At 41.5% G+C, this 17,127-nt stretch overlaps 28 non-coding genes across 28 annotated transcripts; all 28 read right to left on the bottom strand.

Annotated features, from left to right (window-relative positions):
- Positions 1–253: 253 nt before the first annotated feature.
- TRNAG-UCC (transfer RNA glycine (anticodon UCC)) lies at positions 254–325 on the bottom strand. The gene has a single exon. It is a non-coding gene; the product is annotated as a tRNA-Gly (tRNA).
- Positions 326–1,117: 792 nt separating this feature from the next.
- On the bottom strand, positions 1,118–1,189 carry TRNAG-UCC (transfer RNA glycine (anticodon UCC)). Its single transcript has one exon. It is a non-coding gene; the product is annotated as a tRNA-Gly (tRNA).
- A 504-nt stretch (positions 1,190–1,693) lies between these two features.
- Positions 1,694–1,765, bottom strand: TRNAG-UCC (transfer RNA glycine (anticodon UCC)). The gene has a single exon. It is a non-coding gene; the product is annotated as a tRNA-Gly (tRNA).
- Positions 1,766–1,981: 216 nt separating this feature from the next.
- On the bottom strand, positions 1,982–2,053 carry TRNAG-UCC (transfer RNA glycine (anticodon UCC)). The gene has a single exon. It is a non-coding gene; the product is annotated as a tRNA-Gly (tRNA).
- Positions 2,054–2,269: 216 nt separating this feature from the next.
- Positions 2,270–2,341, bottom strand: TRNAG-UCC (transfer RNA glycine (anticodon UCC)). Its single transcript has one exon. It is a non-coding gene; the product is annotated as a tRNA-Gly (tRNA).
- Positions 2,342–2,413: 72 nt separating this feature from the next.
- On the bottom strand, positions 2,414–2,485 carry TRNAG-UCC (transfer RNA glycine (anticodon UCC)). The gene has a single exon. It is a non-coding gene; the product is annotated as a tRNA-Gly (tRNA).
- Positions 2,486–2,557: 72 nt separating this feature from the next.
- TRNAG-UCC (transfer RNA glycine (anticodon UCC)) lies at positions 2,558–2,629 on the bottom strand. The gene has a single exon. It is a non-coding gene; the product is annotated as a tRNA-Gly (tRNA).
- Positions 2,630–2,701: 72 nt separating this feature from the next.
- On the bottom strand, positions 2,702–2,773 carry TRNAG-UCC (transfer RNA glycine (anticodon UCC)). Its single transcript has one exon. It is a non-coding gene; the product is annotated as a tRNA-Gly (tRNA).
- Positions 2,774–4,569: 1,796 nt separating this feature from the next.
- Positions 4,570–4,641, bottom strand: TRNAG-UCC (transfer RNA glycine (anticodon UCC)). Its single transcript has one exon. It is a non-coding gene; the product is annotated as a tRNA-Gly (tRNA).
- Positions 4,642–4,713: 72 nt separating this feature from the next.
- TRNAG-UCC (transfer RNA glycine (anticodon UCC)) lies at positions 4,714–4,785 on the bottom strand. Its single transcript has one exon. It is a non-coding gene; the product is annotated as a tRNA-Gly (tRNA).
- A 1,366-nt stretch (positions 4,786–6,151) lies between these two features.
- TRNAG-UCC (transfer RNA glycine (anticodon UCC)) lies at positions 6,152–6,223 on the bottom strand. Its single transcript has one exon. It is a non-coding gene; the product is annotated as a tRNA-Gly (tRNA).
- A 72-nt stretch (positions 6,224–6,295) lies between these two features.
- Positions 6,296–6,367, bottom strand: TRNAG-UCC (transfer RNA glycine (anticodon UCC)). Its single transcript has one exon. It is a non-coding gene; the product is annotated as a tRNA-Gly (tRNA).
- Positions 6,368–6,727: 360 nt separating this feature from the next.
- TRNAG-UCC (transfer RNA glycine (anticodon UCC)) lies at positions 6,728–6,799 on the bottom strand. Its single transcript has one exon. It is a non-coding gene; the product is annotated as a tRNA-Gly (tRNA).
- A 72-nt stretch (positions 6,800–6,871) lies between these two features.
- On the bottom strand, positions 6,872–6,943 carry TRNAG-UCC (transfer RNA glycine (anticodon UCC)). The gene has a single exon. It is a non-coding gene; the product is annotated as a tRNA-Gly (tRNA).
- Positions 6,944–7,015: 72 nt separating this feature from the next.
- On the bottom strand, positions 7,016–7,087 carry TRNAG-UCC (transfer RNA glycine (anticodon UCC)). The gene has a single exon. It is a non-coding gene; the product is annotated as a tRNA-Gly (tRNA).
- Positions 7,088–7,303: 216 nt separating this feature from the next.
- Positions 7,304–7,375, bottom strand: TRNAG-UCC (transfer RNA glycine (anticodon UCC)). Its single transcript has one exon. It is a non-coding gene; the product is annotated as a tRNA-Gly (tRNA).
- A 360-nt stretch (positions 7,376–7,735) lies between these two features.
- Positions 7,736–7,807, bottom strand: TRNAG-UCC (transfer RNA glycine (anticodon UCC)). The gene has a single exon. It is a non-coding gene; the product is annotated as a tRNA-Gly (tRNA).
- A 1,078-nt stretch (positions 7,808–8,885) lies between these two features.
- Positions 8,886–8,957, bottom strand: TRNAG-UCC (transfer RNA glycine (anticodon UCC)). The gene has a single exon. It is a non-coding gene; the product is annotated as a tRNA-Gly (tRNA).
- A 936-nt stretch (positions 8,958–9,893) lies between these two features.
- On the bottom strand, positions 9,894–9,965 carry TRNAG-UCC (transfer RNA glycine (anticodon UCC)). The gene has a single exon. It is a non-coding gene; the product is annotated as a tRNA-Gly (tRNA).
- A 360-nt stretch (positions 9,966–10,325) lies between these two features.
- On the bottom strand, positions 10,326–10,397 carry TRNAG-UCC (transfer RNA glycine (anticodon UCC)). Its single transcript has one exon. It is a non-coding gene; the product is annotated as a tRNA-Gly (tRNA).
- A 216-nt stretch (positions 10,398–10,613) lies between these two features.
- TRNAG-UCC (transfer RNA glycine (anticodon UCC)) lies at positions 10,614–10,685 on the bottom strand. The gene has a single exon. It is a non-coding gene; the product is annotated as a tRNA-Gly (tRNA).
- A 216-nt stretch (positions 10,686–10,901) lies between these two features.
- Positions 10,902–10,973, bottom strand: TRNAG-UCC (transfer RNA glycine (anticodon UCC)). The gene has a single exon. It is a non-coding gene; the product is annotated as a tRNA-Gly (tRNA).
- Positions 10,974–11,621: 648 nt separating this feature from the next.
- TRNAG-UCC (transfer RNA glycine (anticodon UCC)) lies at positions 11,622–11,693 on the bottom strand. Its single transcript has one exon. It is a non-coding gene; the product is annotated as a tRNA-Gly (tRNA).
- A 504-nt stretch (positions 11,694–12,197) lies between these two features.
- TRNAG-UCC (transfer RNA glycine (anticodon UCC)) lies at positions 12,198–12,269 on the bottom strand. Its single transcript has one exon. It is a non-coding gene; the product is annotated as a tRNA-Gly (tRNA).
- A 1,078-nt stretch (positions 12,270–13,347) lies between these two features.
- Positions 13,348–13,419, bottom strand: TRNAG-UCC (transfer RNA glycine (anticodon UCC)). Its single transcript has one exon. It is a non-coding gene; the product is annotated as a tRNA-Gly (tRNA).
- Positions 13,420–13,922: 503 nt separating this feature from the next.
- TRNAG-UCC (transfer RNA glycine (anticodon UCC)) lies at positions 13,923–13,994 on the bottom strand. Its single transcript has one exon. It is a non-coding gene; the product is annotated as a tRNA-Gly (tRNA).
- Positions 13,995–14,209: 215 nt separating this feature from the next.
- On the bottom strand, positions 14,210–14,281 carry TRNAG-UCC (transfer RNA glycine (anticodon UCC)). The gene has a single exon. It is a non-coding gene; the product is annotated as a tRNA-Gly (tRNA).
- Positions 14,282–14,353: 72 nt separating this feature from the next.
- Positions 14,354–14,425, bottom strand: TRNAG-UCC (transfer RNA glycine (anticodon UCC)). Its single transcript has one exon. It is a non-coding gene; the product is annotated as a tRNA-Gly (tRNA).
- Positions 14,426–17,127: the final 2,702 nt, after the last annotated feature.

Raw genomic sequence — 17,127 nt, 5'->3', positions numbered from 1 at the left:
TGGAAGGCAGCTATGCTTACCACTATACCACCATCGCGATATGATGTATAGTGACAAATATTATAATTCATATCGAAACACTGGAATAACATATAAAGATAAAGTCTCGTGCGATGGCCGGGAATCGAACCCGGGTCAACTGCTTGGAAGGTAGCTATGCTTACCACTATACCACCATCGCAATATGGTGTATAGTGACAAATATTGTGATTCATAGCGATACACTGGAATAACATATAAAGATAAAGTCTCGTGCGATGGCCGGGAATCGAACCCGGGTCAACTGCTTGGAAGACAGCTATGCTTACCACTATACCACCATCGCAATATGATGTATAGTGACAAATATTGTGATTCATAGCGATACACTGGAATAACATATAAAGATACAGTCTCGTGCGATGGCCGAGAATCGAACCCGGGTCAACTGCTTGGAAGGGAGCTATGCTCACCACTATACCACCATCGCGTTATGATGTATAGTGACAAATATTATAATTCATAGCGATACACTGGAATAACATATAAAGATACAGTCTCGTGCGATGGCCGGGAATCGAACCCGGGTCAACTGCTTGGAAGGGAGTTATGCTCACCACTATACCACCATTGCGTTATGATGTATAGTGACAAATATTATAATTCATAGCGATACACTGGAATAACATATAAAGATACAGTCTCGTGCGATGGCCGGGAATCGTAACCTGGTCAACTGCTTGGAAGGCAGCTATGCTCACCACTATACCACCATCGCGATATGTTGTATAGTGACAAATATTATAATTGATAGCGATACACTGGAATAACATATAAAGATACAGTCTCGTGCGATGGCCGGGAATCGAACCAAGGTCAACTGCTTGGAAGGCAGCTATGCTTACCACTATACCACCATCGCGATATGATGTATAGTGACAAATATTATAATTCATATCGAAACACTGGAATAACATATAAAGATAAAGTCTCGTGCGATGGCCGGGAATCGAACCCGGGTCAACTGCTTGGAAGGTAGCTATGCTTACCACTATACCACCATCGCAATATGGTGTATAGTGACAAATATTGTGATTCATAGCGATACACTGGAATAACATATAAAGATAAAGTCTCGTGCGATGGCCGGGAATCGAACCCGGGTCAACTGCTTGGAAGACAGCTATGCTCACCACTATACCACCATCGCGATATGATGTACAGTGACAAATATTATAATTCATAGCGATACACTGGAATAACATATAAAGATAAAGTCTCGTGCGATGGCCGGGAATCGAACCCGGGTCAACTGCTTGGAATGCAGCTATGCTCACCACTATACAACCATCGCGACATGTTGTACAGTTAAAAATATTATAATTCATAGCGATACACTGGAATAACATCTAAATATAAAGTCTTGTGCGATGGCCGGGAATCGAAACCGGGTCAACTGCTTGGAAGGCAGCTATGCTCACCACTATACCACCATCGCGATATGATGTACAGTGACAAATATTATAATTCATAGCGATACACTGGAATAACATATAAAGATAAAGTCTCGTGCGATGGCCGGGAATCGAACCCGGGTCAACTTCTTGGAAGGCAGCTATGCTCACCACTATACCACCATCGCGATGTGATGTATAGTGACAAATATTATAATTCAAAGCGATACACTGGAATAACATATAAAGATAAAGTCTCGTGCGATGGCCGGGAATCGAACCCGGGTCAACTGCTTGGAAGGCAGCTATGCTCACCACTATACCACCATCGCGATATGATGTATAGTGACAAATATTATAATTCATAGCGATACACTGGAATAACATATAAAGATAAAGTCTCGTGCGATGGCCGGGAATCGAAACCGGATCAACTGCTTGGAAGGCAGCTATGCTCACCACCTTACCACCATCGCGATATGATGTTAAGTGACAAATATTATAATTCATAGCGATACACTGGAATAATATATAAAGATACAGTCTCGTGCGATGGCCGGGAATCGAACCCGGGTCAACTGCTTGGAAGGCAGCTATGCTCACCACTATACCACCATCGCGATATGATGTACAGTGACAAATATTATAATTCATAGCGATACACTGGAATAACATATAAAGATAAAGTCTCGTGCGATGGCCGGGAATCGAACCCGGGTCAACTGCTTGGAAGGCAGCTATGCTCAGCACTATACCACCATCGCGATATGATGTATAGTGACAAATATTATAATTCATAGCGATACACTGGAATAACATATAAAGATAAAGTCTCGTGCGATGGCCGGGAATCGAACCCGGGTCAACTGCTTGGAAGACAGCTATGCTCACCACTATACCACCATCGCGATATGATGTACAGTGACAAATATTATAATTCATAGCGATACACTGGAATAACATATAAAGATAAAGTCTCGTGCGATGGCCGGGAATCGAACCCGGGGCAACTGCTTGGAAGGCAGCTATGCTCACCACTATACCACCATCGCGATATGATGTATAGTGACAAATATTATAATTTATAGCGATACACTGGAATAACATATAAAGATACAGTCTCGTGCGATGGCCGGGAATCGAACCCGGGTCAACTGCTTGGAAGGCAGCTATGCTCACCACTATACCACCATCGCGATATGATATATAGTTACAAATATTATAATTCATAGCGATACACTGGAATAACATATAAAGATAAAGTCTCGTGCGATGGCCGGGAATTGAACCCGGGTCAACTGCTTGGAAGGCAGCTACGCTCACCACTATACCACCATCGCGATATGTTATATGGTATTATATATTATAATTCATAGCGATACACTGGAATAACATATAAAGATACAGTCCCGTGCGATGGCCGGGAATCGAACCCGGGTCAACTGCTTGGAAGGCAGCTATGCTCACCACTATACCACCAACGTGATATGTTGTATAGTGACGAATATTATAATTCATAGCGATACACTGGAATAACATATAAAGATAAAGTCTCGTGCGATGGCCGGGTTCGATCCCGGGTCAAATGCTTGGAAGGCACCTATGCTCACCACTATACCACCATCGCGATATGATGTATAGTGACAAATATTATAATTTATAGCGATACACTGGAATAACATATAAAGAAACAGTCTCGTTCGATGGCCGGGAATAGAAACCAGGTCAACTGCTTGGAAGGCAGCTATGCTCACCACTATACCACCAACGCGATATGTTGTATAGTGACCAATATTATAATTCATAGCGATACACTGGAATAACATATAAAGATAAAGTCTCGTACGATGGCCGGGTTCGAACCCGGGTCAAATGCTTGGAAGGCAGCTATGCTCACCACTATACCACCATCGCGTTATGATAAATAGTGACAAATATTATAATTCATAGCGATACACTGGAATAACATATAAAAATACAGTCTCGTTCGATGGCCGGGAATAGAAACCGGGTCAACTGCTTGGAAGGCAGCTATGCTCACCACTATACCACCATCGCGATATGATGAATGGTGACAAATATAATGATTCATAGCGATACACTGGAATAACATATAAAGATACAGTCCCTTGCGATGGCGGGTAATCGAACCCGGGTCAACTGCTTGGAAGGTAGCTATGCTTACCACTATACCACCATCGCAATATGATGTATAGTGACAAATATTGTGATTCATAGCGATACACTGGAATAACATATAAAGATACAGTCCCGTGCGATGGCCGGGAATCGAACCCGGTCAACTGCTTGTAAGGCAGCTATGCTCACCACCTTACCACCATCGCGATATGATGTGTAAGACAAATATTATAATTCATAGCGATACACTGGAATAACATATAAAGATACAGTCTCGTGCGATGGCCGAGAATCGAACCCGGGTCAACTGCTTGGAAGGGAGCTATGCTCACCACTATACCACCATCGCGTTATGATGTATAGTGACAAATATTATAATTCATAGCGATACACTGGAATAACATATAAAGATACAGTCTCGTGCGATGGCCGGGAATCGAACCCGGGTCAACTGCTTGGAAGGGAGCTATGCTCACCACTATACCACCATCGCGTTATGATGTATAGTGACAAATATTATAATTCATAGCGATACACTGGAATAACATATAAAGATACAGTCTCGTGCGATGGCCGGGAATCGAAACCTGGTCAACTGCTTGGAAGGCAGCTATGCTCACCACTATACCACCATCGCGATATGTTGTATAGTGACAAATATTATAATTGATAGCGATACAATGGAATAACATATAAAGATACAGTCTCGTGCGATGGCCGGGAATCGAACCAAGGTCAACTGCTTGGAAGGCAGCTATGCTTACCACTATACCACCATCGCGATATGATGTATAGTGACAAATATTATAATTCATAGCGAAACACTGGAATAACATATAAAGATAAAGTCTCGTGCGATGGCCGGGAATCGAACCCGGGTCAACTGCTTGGAAGGTAGCTATGCTTACCACTATACCACCATCGCAATATGGTGTATAGTGACAAATATTGTGATTCATAGCGATACACTGGAATAACATATAAAGATAAAGTCTCGTGCGATGGCCGGGAATCGAACCCGGGTCAACTGCTTGGAAGACAGCTATGCTTACCACTATACCACCATCGCAATATGATGTATAGTGACAAATATTGTGATTCATAGCGATACACTGGAATATGATATAAAGATAAAGTCTCGTGCTATGGCCGGGAATCGAACCCGGGTCAACTGCTTGGAAGGCAGCTATGCTCACCACTACACCACCATCGCGATATGATGTAAAATGACAAATATTATAATTCATAGCGATACACTGGAATAACATATAAAGATACAGTCTCGTGCGATGGCCGGGAATCGAACCCGGGTCAACTGCTTGGAAGGGAGCTATGCTCACCACTATACCACCATTGCGTTATGATGTATAGTGACAAATATTATAATTCATAGCGATACACTGGAATAACATATAAAGATACAGTCTCGTGCGATGGCCGGGAATCGAAACCTGGTCAACTGCTTGGAAGGCAGCTATGCTCACCACTATACCACCATCGCGATATGATGAATGGTGACAAATATAATGATTCATAGCGATACACTGGAATAACATATAAAGATACAGTCCCTTGCGATGGCGGGTAATCGAACCCGGGTCAACTGCTTGGAAGGTAGCTATGCTTACCACTATACCACCATCGCAATATGATGTATAGTGACAAATATTGTGATTCATAGCGATACACTGGAATAACATATAAAGATACAGTCCCGTGCGATGGCCGGGAATCGAACCCGGTCAACTGCTTGTAAGGCAGCTATGCTCACCACCTTACCACCATCGCGATATGATGTGTAAGACAAATATTATAATTCATAGCGATACACTGGAATAACATATAAAGATACAGTCTCGTGCGATGGCCGAGAATCGAACCCGGGTCAACTGCTTGGAAGGGAGCTATGCTCACCACTATACCACCATCGCGTTATGATGTATAGTGACAAATATTATAATTCATAGCGATACACTGGAATAACATATAAAGATACAGTCTCGTGCGATGGCCGGGAATCGAACCCGGGTCAACTGCTTGGAAGGGAGCTATGCTCACCACTATACCACCATCGCGTTATGATGTATAGTGACAAATATTATAATTCATAGCGATACACTGGAATAACATATAAAGATACAGTCTCGTGCGATGGCCGGGAATCGAAACCTGGTCAACTGCTTGGAAGGCAGCTATGCTCACCACTATACCACCATCGCGATATGTTGTATAGTGACAAATATTATAATTGATAGCGATACAATGGAATAACATATAAAGATACAGTCTCGTGCGATGGCCGGGAATCGAACCAAGGTCAACTGCTTGGAAGGCAGCTATGCTTACCACTATACCACCATCGCGATATGATGTATAGTGACAAATATTATAATTCATAGCGAAACACTGGAATAACATATAAAGATAAAGTCTCGTGCGATGGCCGGGAATCGAACCCGGGTCAACTGCTTGGAAGGTAGCTATGCTTACCACTATACCACCATCGCAATATGGTGTATAGTGACAAATATTGTGATTCATAGCGATACACTGGAATAACATATAAAGATAAAGTCTCGTGCGATGGCCGGGAATCGAACCCGGGTCAACTGCTTGGAAGACAGCTATGCTTACCACTATACCACCATCGCAATATGATGTATAGTGACAAATATTGTGATTCATAGCGATACACTGGAATATGATATAAAGATAAAGTCTCGTGCTATGGCCGGGAATCGAACCCGGGTCAACTGCTTGGAAGGCAGCTATGCTCACCACTACACCACCATCGCGATATGATGTAAAATGACAAATATTATAATTCATAGCGATACACTGGAATAACATATAAAGATACAGTCTCGTGCGATGGCCGGGAATCGAACCCGGGTCAACTGCTTGGAAGGGAGCTATGCTCACCACTATACCACCATTGCGTTATGATGTATAGTGACAAATATTATAATTCATAGCGATACACTGGAATAACATATAAAGATACAGTCTCGTGCGATGGCCGGGAATCGAAACCTGGTCAACTGCTTGGAAGGCAGCTATGCTCACCACTATACCACCATCGCGATATGATGTACAGTGACAAATATTATAATTTATAGCGATACACTGGAATAACATATAAATATAAAGTCTCGTGCGATGGCCGGGAATCGAACCCGGGTCAACTGCTTGGAAGGCAGCTATGCTCACCACTATACCACCATCGCGATATGATGTAAAGTGACAAATATTATAATTCATAGCGATACACTGGAATAACATATAAAGATAAAGTCTCGTGTGATGGCCGGGAATCGAACCCGGGTCAACTGCTTGGAAGGCAGCTATGCTCACCACTATACCACCATCGCGATATGATGTACAGTGACAAATATTATAATTTATAGCGATACACTGGAATAACATATAAATATAAAGTCTCGTGCGATGGCCGGGAATCGAACCCGGGTCAACTGCTTGGAAGGCAGCTATGCTCACCACTATACCACCATCGCGATATGATGTAAAGTGACAAATATTATAATTCATAGCGATACACTGGAATAACATATAAAGATAAAGTCTCGTGCAATGGCCGGGAATCGAACCCGGGTCAACTGCTTGGAAGGTAGCTATGCTTACCACTATACCACCATCGCAATATGGTGTATAGTGACAAATATTGTGATTCATAGCGATACACTGGAATATGATATAAAGATAAAGTCTCGTGCTATGGCCGGGAATCGAACCCGGGTCAACTGCTTGGAAGGCAGCTATGCTCACCACTACACCACCATCGCGATATGATGTAAAATGACAAATATTATAATTCATAGCGATACACTGGAATAACATATAAAGATACAGTCTCGTGCGATGGCCGGGAATCGAACCCGTGTCAACTGCTTGGAAGGCAGCTATGCTCACCACTATACCACCATCGCGATATGATGTATAGTGACAAATATTATAATTCATAGCGATACACTGGAATAACATATAAAGATAAAGTCTCGTGCGATGGTCGGGAATCGAACCCGGGTCAACTGCTTGGAAGGCAGCTATGCTCACCACTATACCACCATCGCGATATGATGTATAATGACAAATATTATAATTCATAGCGATACACTGGAATAACATATAAAGATAAAGTCTCGTGCGATGGCCGGGAATCGAACCCGGGTCAACTGCTTGGAAGGCAGCTATGCTCACCACTATACCACCATCGCGATATGATGTATAGTGACAAATATTATAATTCATAGCGATACACTGGAATAACATATAAATATAAAGTCTCGTGCGATGGCCGGGAATCGAAACCGGGTCAACTGCTTGAAAGGCAGCTATGCTCACCACTATACCACCATCGCAATATGGTGTATAGTGACAAATATTGTGATTCATAGCGATACACTGGAATAACATATAAAGATACAGTCCCGTGCGATGGCCGGGAATCGAACACGGTCAACCCTTGGAAGGCAGCTATGCTTACCACTATACCACCATCACAATATGATGTATAGTGACCAATATTATAATTCATAGCGAAACACTGGAATAACATATAAAGATAAAGTCTCGTGCGCTGGCCGGGAATCGAACCCGGGTCAACTGCTTGGAAGGGAGCTATGCTCACCACTATACCACCATCGCGTTATGATGTATAGTTACAAATATTATAATTCATAGCGATACACTGGAATAACATATAAAGATACAGTCTCGTGCGATGGCCGGGAATCGAACCCGGGTCAACTGCTTGGAAGGGAGCTATGCTCACCACTATACCACCATCGCGTTATGATGTATAGTGACAAATATTATAATTCATAGCGATACACTGGAATAACATATAAAGATACAGTCTCGTGCGATGGCCGGGAATCGAAACCTGGTCAACTGCTTGGAAGGCAGCTATGCTCACCACTATACCACCATCGCGATATGTTGTATAGTGACAAATATTATAATTGATAGCGATACAATGGAATAACATATAAAGATACAGTCTCGTGCGATGGCCGGGAATCGAACCAAGGTCAACTGCTTGGAAGGCAGCTATGCTTACCACTATACCACCATCGCGATATGATGTATAGTGACAAATATTATAATTCATAGCGAAACACTGGAATAACATATAAAGATAAAGTCTCGTGCGATGGCCGGGAATCGAACCCGGGTCAACTGCTTGGAAGGTAGCTATGCTTACCACTATACCACCATCGCAATATGGTGTATAGTGACAAATATTGTGATTCATAGCGATACACTGGAATAACATATAAAGATAAAGTCTCGTGCGATGGCCGGGAATCGAACCCGGGTCAACTGCTTGGAAGACAGCTATGCTTACCACTATACCACCATCGCAATATGATGTATAGTGACAAATATTGTGATTCATAGCGATACACTGGAATAACATATAAAGATACAGTCTCGTGCGATGGCCGAGAATCGAACCCGGGTCAACTGCTTGGAAGGGAGCTATGCTCACCACTATACCACCATCGCGTTATGATGTATAGTGACAAATATTATAATTCATAGCGATACACTGGAATAACATATAAAGATACAGTCTCGTGCGATGGCCGGGAATCGAACCCGGGTCAATTGCTTAGAAGGGAGCTATGCTCACCACTATACCACCATTGCGTTATGATGTATAGTGACAAATATTATAATTCATAGCGATACACTGGAATAACATATAAAGATACAGTCTCGTGCGATGGCCGGGAATCGAAACCTGGTCAACTGCTTGGAAGGCAGCTATGCTCACCACTATACCACCATCGCGATATGTTGTATAGTGACAAATATTATAATTGATAGCGATACACTGGAATAACATATAAAGATACAGTCTCGTGCGATGGCCGGGAATCGAACCAAGGTCAACTGCTTGGAAGGCAGCTATGCTTACCACTATACCACCATCGCGATATGATGTATAGTGACAAATATTATAATTCATAGCGAAACACTGGAATAACATATAAAGATAAAGTCTCGTGCGATGGCCGGGAATCGAACCCGGGTCAACTGCTTGGAAGGTAGCTATGCTTACCACTATACCACCATCGCAATATGGTGTATAGTGACAAATATTATAATTCATAGCGATACACTGGAATAACATATAAAGATAAAGTCTCGTGCAATGGCCGGGAATCGAACCCGGGTCAACTGCTTGGAAGGTAGCTATGCTTACCACTATACCACCATCGCAATATGGTGTATAGTGACAAATATTGTGATTCATAGCGATACACTGGAATATGATATAAAGATAAAGTATCGTGCTATGGCCGGGAATCGAACCCGGGTCAACTGCTTGGAAGGCAGCTATGCTCACCACTACACCACCATCGCGATATGATGTAAAATGACAAATATTATAATTCATAGCGATACACTGGAATAACATATAAAGATACAGTCTCGTGCGATGGCCGGGAATCGAACCCGGGTCAACTGCTTGGAAGGGAGCTATGCTCACCACTATACCACCATTGCGTTATGATGTATAGTGACAAATATTATAATTCATAGCGATACACTGGAATAACATATAAAGATACAGTCTCGTGCGATGGCCGGGAATCGAAACCTGGTCAACTGCTTGGAAGGCAGCTATGCTCACCACTATACCACCATCGCGATATGATGTACAGTGACAAATATTATAATTTATAGCGATACACTGGAATAACATATAAATATAAAGTCTCGTGCGATGGCCGGGAATCGAACCCGGGTCAACTGCTTGGAAGGCAGCTATGCTCACCACTATACCACCACCGCGATATGATGTAAAGTGACAAATATTATAATTCATAGCGATACACTGGAATAACATATAAAGATAAAGTCTCGTGTGATGGCCGGGAATCGAACCAGGGTCAACTGCTTGGAAGGCAGCTATGCTCACCACTATACCACCATCGCGATATGATGTACAGTGACAAATATTATAATTTATAGCGATACACTGGAATAACATATAAATATAAAGTCTCGTGCGATGGCCGGGAATCGAACCCGGGTCAACTGCTTGGAAGGCAGCTATGCTCACCACTATACCACCATCGCGATATGATGTAAAGTGACAAATATTATAATTCATAGCGATACACTGGAATAACATATAAAGATAAAGTCTCGTGCAATGGCCGGGAATCGAACCCGGGTCAACTGCTTGGAAGGTAGCTATGCTTACCACTATACCACCATCGCAATATGGTGTATAGTGACAAATATTGTGATTCATAGCGATACACTGGAATATGATATAAAGATAAAGTCTCGTGCTATGGCCGGGAATCGAACCCGGGTCAACTGCTTGGAAGGCAGCTATGCTCACCACTACACCACCATCGCGATATGATGTAAAATGACAAATATTATAATTCATAGCGATACACTGGAATAACATATAAAGATACAGTCTCGTGCGATGGTCGGGAATCGAACCCGGGTCAACTGCTTGGAAGGTAGCTATGCTTACCACTATACCACCATCGCAATATGGTGTATAGTGACAAATATTGTGATTCATAGCGATACACTGGAATATGATATAAAGATAAAGTCTCGTGCTATGGCCGGGAATCGAACCCGTGTCAACTGCTTGGAAGGCAGCTATGCTCACCACTATACCACCATCGCGATATGATGTATAGTGACAAATATTATAATTCATAGCGATACACTGGAATAACATATAAAGATAAAGTCTCGTGCGATGGTCGGGAATCGAACCCGGGTCAACTGCTTGGAAGGCAGCTATGCTCACCACTATACCACCATCGCGATATGATGTATAATGACAAATATTATAATTCATAGCGATACACTGGAATAACATATAAAGATAAAGTCTCGTGCAATGGCCGGGAATCGAACCCGGGTCAACTGCTTGGAAGGTAGCTATGCTTACCACTATACCACCATCGCAATATGGTGTATAGTGACAAATATTGTGATTCATAGCGATACACTGGAATATGATATAAAGATAAAGTCTCGTGCTATGGCCGGGAATCGAACCCGGGTCAACTGCTTGGAAGGCAGCTATGCTCACCACTACACCACCATCGCGATATGATGTAAAATGACAAATATTATAATTCATAGCGATACACTGGAATAACATATAAAGATACAGTCTCGTGCGATGGTCGGGAATCGAACCCGGGTCAACTGCTTGGAAGGTAGCTATGCTTACCACTATACCACCATCGCAATATGGTGTATAGTGACAAATATTGTGATTCATAGCGATACACTGGAATATGATATAAAGATAAAGTCTCGTGCTATGGCCGGGAATCGAACCCGTGTCAACTGCTTGGAAGGCAGCTATGCTCACCACTATACCACCATCGCGATATGATGTATAGTGACAAATATTATAATTCATAGCGATACACTGGAATAACATATAAAGATAAAGTCTCGTGCGATGGTCGGGAATCGAACCCGGGTCAACTGCTTGGAAGGCAGCTATGCTCACCACTATACCACCATCGCGATATGATGTATAATGACAAATATTATAATTCATAGCGATACACTGGAATAACATATAAAGATAAAGTCTCGTGCGATGGCCGGGAATCGAACCCGGGTCAACTGCTTGGAAGGCAGCTATGCTCACCACTATACCACCATCGCGATATGATGTATAGTGACAAATATTATAATTCATAGCGATACACTGGAATAACATATAAATATAAAGTCTCGTGCGATGGCCGGGAATCGAAACCGGGTCAACTGCTTGAAAGGCAGCTATGCTCACCACTATACCACCATCGCAATATGGTGTATAGTGACAAATATTGTGATTCATAGCGATACACTGGAATAACATATAAAGATACAGTCCCGTGCGATGGCCGGGAATCGAACCCGGTCAACCCTTGGAAGGCAGCTATGCTTACCACTATACCACCATCACAATATGATGTATAGTGACCAATATTATAATTCATAGCGAAACACTGGAATAACATATAAAGATAAAGTCTCGTGCGCTGGCCGGGAATCGAACCCGGGTCAACTGCTTGGAAGGCAGCTATGCTCACCACTATACCACCATCGCGATATGTTATATGGTGACAAATATTATAATTCATAGCGATACACTGGAATAACATATAAAGATACAGTCCCGTGCGATGGCCGGGAATCGAACCCATGTCAACTGCTTGGAAGGCAGCTATGCTCACCACTATACCACCAACGCGATATGTTGTATAGTGACCAATATTATAATTCATAGCGATACACTGGAATAACATATAAAGATAAAGTCTCGTGCGATGGCCGGGAATCGAACCCGGGTCAACTGCTTGGAAGGCAGTTATACTCACCACTATACCTCCATCGCGATATGATATATAGTGACAAATATTATAATTCATAGCGATACACTGGAATAACATATAAAGATACAGTCTCGTGCGATGGCCGAGAATCGAACCCGGGTCAACTGCTTGGAAGGCAGCTATGCTCACCACTATACCACCATCGCGATATGATGTATAGTGACAAATATTATAATTCATAGCGAAACACTGGAATAACATATAAAGATAAAGTCTCGTGCGCTGGCCGGGAATCGAACCCGGGTCAACTGCTTGGAAGGTAGCTATGCTTACCACTATACCACCATCGCAATATGGTGTATAATAACAAATATTGTGATTCATAGCGATACACTGGAATAACATATATAGATACAGTCCCGTGCGATGGCCGGGAATCGAACCCGGGTCAACTGCTTGGAAGGCAGCTATGCTCACCACTATACCACCATCGCGATATGATGTATAGTGACAAATATTATAATTCATAGCGATACACTGAAATAACATATAAAGATACAGTCCCGTGCGATGGCCGGGAATCGAACCCGGTCAACTGCTTGGAAGGCAGCTATGCTCACCACTATACCACCATCGCGATATGATGTATAGTGACAAATATTATAATTCATAGCGATACACTGGAATAACTTATAAAGATAAATGCTCGTGCGATGGCCGGGAATCGAACCCGGGTCAACTGTTTGGAAGGCAGCTATGCTCACCACTATACCACCATCGCGATATGATGTATAGTGACAAATATTATAATTCATAGCGATACACTGGAATAACATATAAATATAAAGTCTCGTGCGATGGCCGGGAATCGAAACCGGGTCAACTGCTTGGAAGGCAGCTATGCTCACCACTATACCACCATCGCGATATGATGTACAGTGACAAATATTATAATTCATAGCGATACACTGGAATAACATATAAAGATAAAGTCTCGTGCGATGGCCGGGAATCGAACCCAGGTCAACTGCTTGGAAGGCAGCTATGCTCACCACTATACCACCATCGCGATATGATGTAAAGTGACAAATATTATAATTCTAGCGATACACTGGAATAACATATAAAGATATAGTCTCGTGCGATGGCCGGGAATCGAACCCGGGTCAACTGCTTGGAACGCAGCTATGCTCACCACTATACCACCATCGCGATATGATGTAAAGTGACAAATATTATAATTCATTGCGATACACTGGAATAACATATAAAGATACAGTCTCGTGCGATGGCCGGGAATCGAACCCGGGTCAACTGCTTGGAAGGCAGCTATGCTCACCACTATATCACCATCGCGATATGATGTATAGTGACAAATATTATAATTCTTAGCGATACACTGGAATAACATATAAAGATAAAGTCTCGTGCGATGGCCGGGAATCGAACCCGGGTCAACTGCTTGGAAGGCAGCTATGCTCACCACTATACCACCATCGCGATATGATGTATAGTGACAAATATTATAATTCATAGCGATACACTGGAATAACATATAAAGATAAAGTCTCGAGCGATGGCCGGGAATCGAACCCGGGTCAACTGCTTGGAAGGCAGCTATGCTCACCACTATACCACCATCACGATATGATATATAGTGACAAATATTATAATTCATAGCGATACACTGGAATAACATATAAAGATAAAGTCTAGTGCGATGGCCGGTAATCGAACCTGGGTCAACTGCTTGGAAGGCAGCTACGCTCACCACTATACCACCATCGCGATATGATGTATATTGACAAATATTATAATTCATAGCGATACACTGGAATAACATATAAATATAAATTCTCGTGCGATGGCCGGGAATCGAAACCGGATCAACTGCTTGGAAGGCAGCTATGCTCACCACTATACCACCATCGCGATATGATTTACAGTGACAAATATTATAATTCATAGCGATACACTTGTTACTAGTTTCGTAAAAGGCAATTAAACTTATTTTATATGTATATATTTATACAGCAACGTTGTCACTAAAATATGCAATAATATCCTCTGAACACGTTTTATGTAGAAGCCCTGAAATTGGAAAAAAGCTCATTACTATCTCCAATGCAACATGCTACAAATCATTTTTCATCGAATTTTGAGCTTATATGAAAATCTTTATAAGACATTTATATTATTTGACAACACCAGTTGGTAACTTCAATTTGATGTTATTTGTGATTCATATGACCACGTATTTATTATTATATTTGCATATACAGATCAATGTTACTCTAAGAAACATTTTAAGTCGGAAATCATAATTAGGACTTTTGTGTAGCTGTATTAAAACGTGACATGTTTAAAATAAAAATCTGGAAATTAAAAATGACCTGGAAAATAAATAACGTAAAGCGCCATCTAAATTTCAGTTATGAATGACAACGCATTTGATGACTTTTTGCCGTTTTATCGCACTTTAAACACATGGTTTCGTCGACCTAATAAATTAAATAGTATTTATATAAAAAAATCTACTTTTTTTTAATCACATCGTTGAAAATATAGAAATAAATAGAAAACTTTGAAAAATTAATGGCGCCATGAAACAAGACAAAGTGTTTATAACCCCACTGGATTCCTTTGGTCAACTTTCCTGACTTAAGTAAAGTGTTTTTAACATCTTTGATCTTAGGGTCACTATGCTGTGCTCGTTCTAGCTAATCCTCAGTGACAGCGTCCGTGTGCCAAGCCACTAGTCTACTTATGATTTTCATGCCTTCAGGTTCTTGAGTAGGAATTCTACTTAGGACGACGATGCAAAATTCTCGGAGAGGGCCACCAGTGTCCAATTGAATTTAATTCCAAAGAGATAAACCCGGAACTTGGTTAAGCCTCACACTGCACTCAGTTTCTGGTTCACTCCAATGACAGCGCAACTGTAGTTTTTCTGCTTTTAACGTGTCAAACGAATTTTGTTCTTAATCTGTCCAGCACCAATATTATTTTTGCGAAACAGTTTACGAGCCATCGGAAAAACTGAGTATTACTAAGAAACACATCTTTTTGGAAATCGAAATTGCGTGACCCATTCAACCTTGCAAAATAATTTATTTCGTCTTGGAGAAACTAACATATATTTTGATTCAGTGTCAAGTTAGCACGTCGGAGCTCTTCCAATACTTTACGTAAATGCCTCCGTTTTTTTAACCACGGACCATTGGAATTAAGTCGTCCATATATTGGAAGAGTCCTAAGATTGTTTTCATCATTCTTAGGAATACTGAAGGCCCGTTCGTAAAACCCAATGTTAAACGATTAAAATGGTAATGCCCATCAGGAGTTACAAATCCGTTTTTCTTTTACTCGACCTCCAAATCAATTTGGTAATATCCCGAAATCAAATTACAATTGGTTAAAAAAGAATAATACGTAGTATTTCCATGAATGTATTCATTTCAACCATGAATATCGAACCGCATTAGGTAGTCTGGCCTCAGTCGCCAGGATAGGAGGAGCTTAGTTATTGGAATTGTGCCACCGCTCACAAATTGTATCGAGGGGCAACGATTTGAAACTTTACTAGCTTTCAGTAGCAAGGCTTAGCGAGAAATTTGGTTTAAAAAATTTGAATACACATCTTTCTGATTGTACGAAAAAAGGTAAGAATAATAATAATAAATCGCGAGTCCATTTTTTTAACCGGTTAAATCGCGCAATAGCGGAAAAGTATTGTGGATGTAGTCAACGACAATCGCCTGTCTCCTGATTGGCTTAAATGATTACGTAAGACGCGAAAGGCAACGCCCATTTTAGCCCTAGATGGTAGAAAGGGTAATGATATAGTTCGATATTCATGGTTGAAACGAATACGTTCATGGTATCCCTATTAATGGTAACAGGAAGGCATCTCTCTTTGTAATCTTATTTAACTATCGAACATCAAAACACCAGTATTATTTTTATAATTAACTTGATATGGCCAACCGTAAGTTCTTCTACCTTCTTAATTCACATCAGTGCCGTTGAATAAGGCGACGAATAGGTGATTATGAAAAATATCGGTGGTCACGTGATTTGGTTAAGTACTACCAAGTTGAAAGTATCAAAATTGGCCCTTATTGTAAATTCGTCTGGCTAGTTGGGCAAGGGTTAGCGAGATTTCTATTATTTCATTGTTCAATCGAAAGGATTTTTCGTTT

Source organism: Leiobunum rupestre, chromosome 1 (genome assembly GCF_980474605.1).
Source record: "Leiobunum rupestre chromosome 1, qqLeiRupe1.1.hap1, whole genome shotgun sequence".
Lineage (NCBI taxonomy): Eukaryota > Metazoa > Arthropoda > Arachnida > Opiliones > Sclerosomatidae > Leiobunum > Leiobunum rupestre.
The sequence above is the reverse complement of the archived record's forward strand: the minus strand, read 5'-3'. Positions and strand labels throughout refer to the sequence as shown.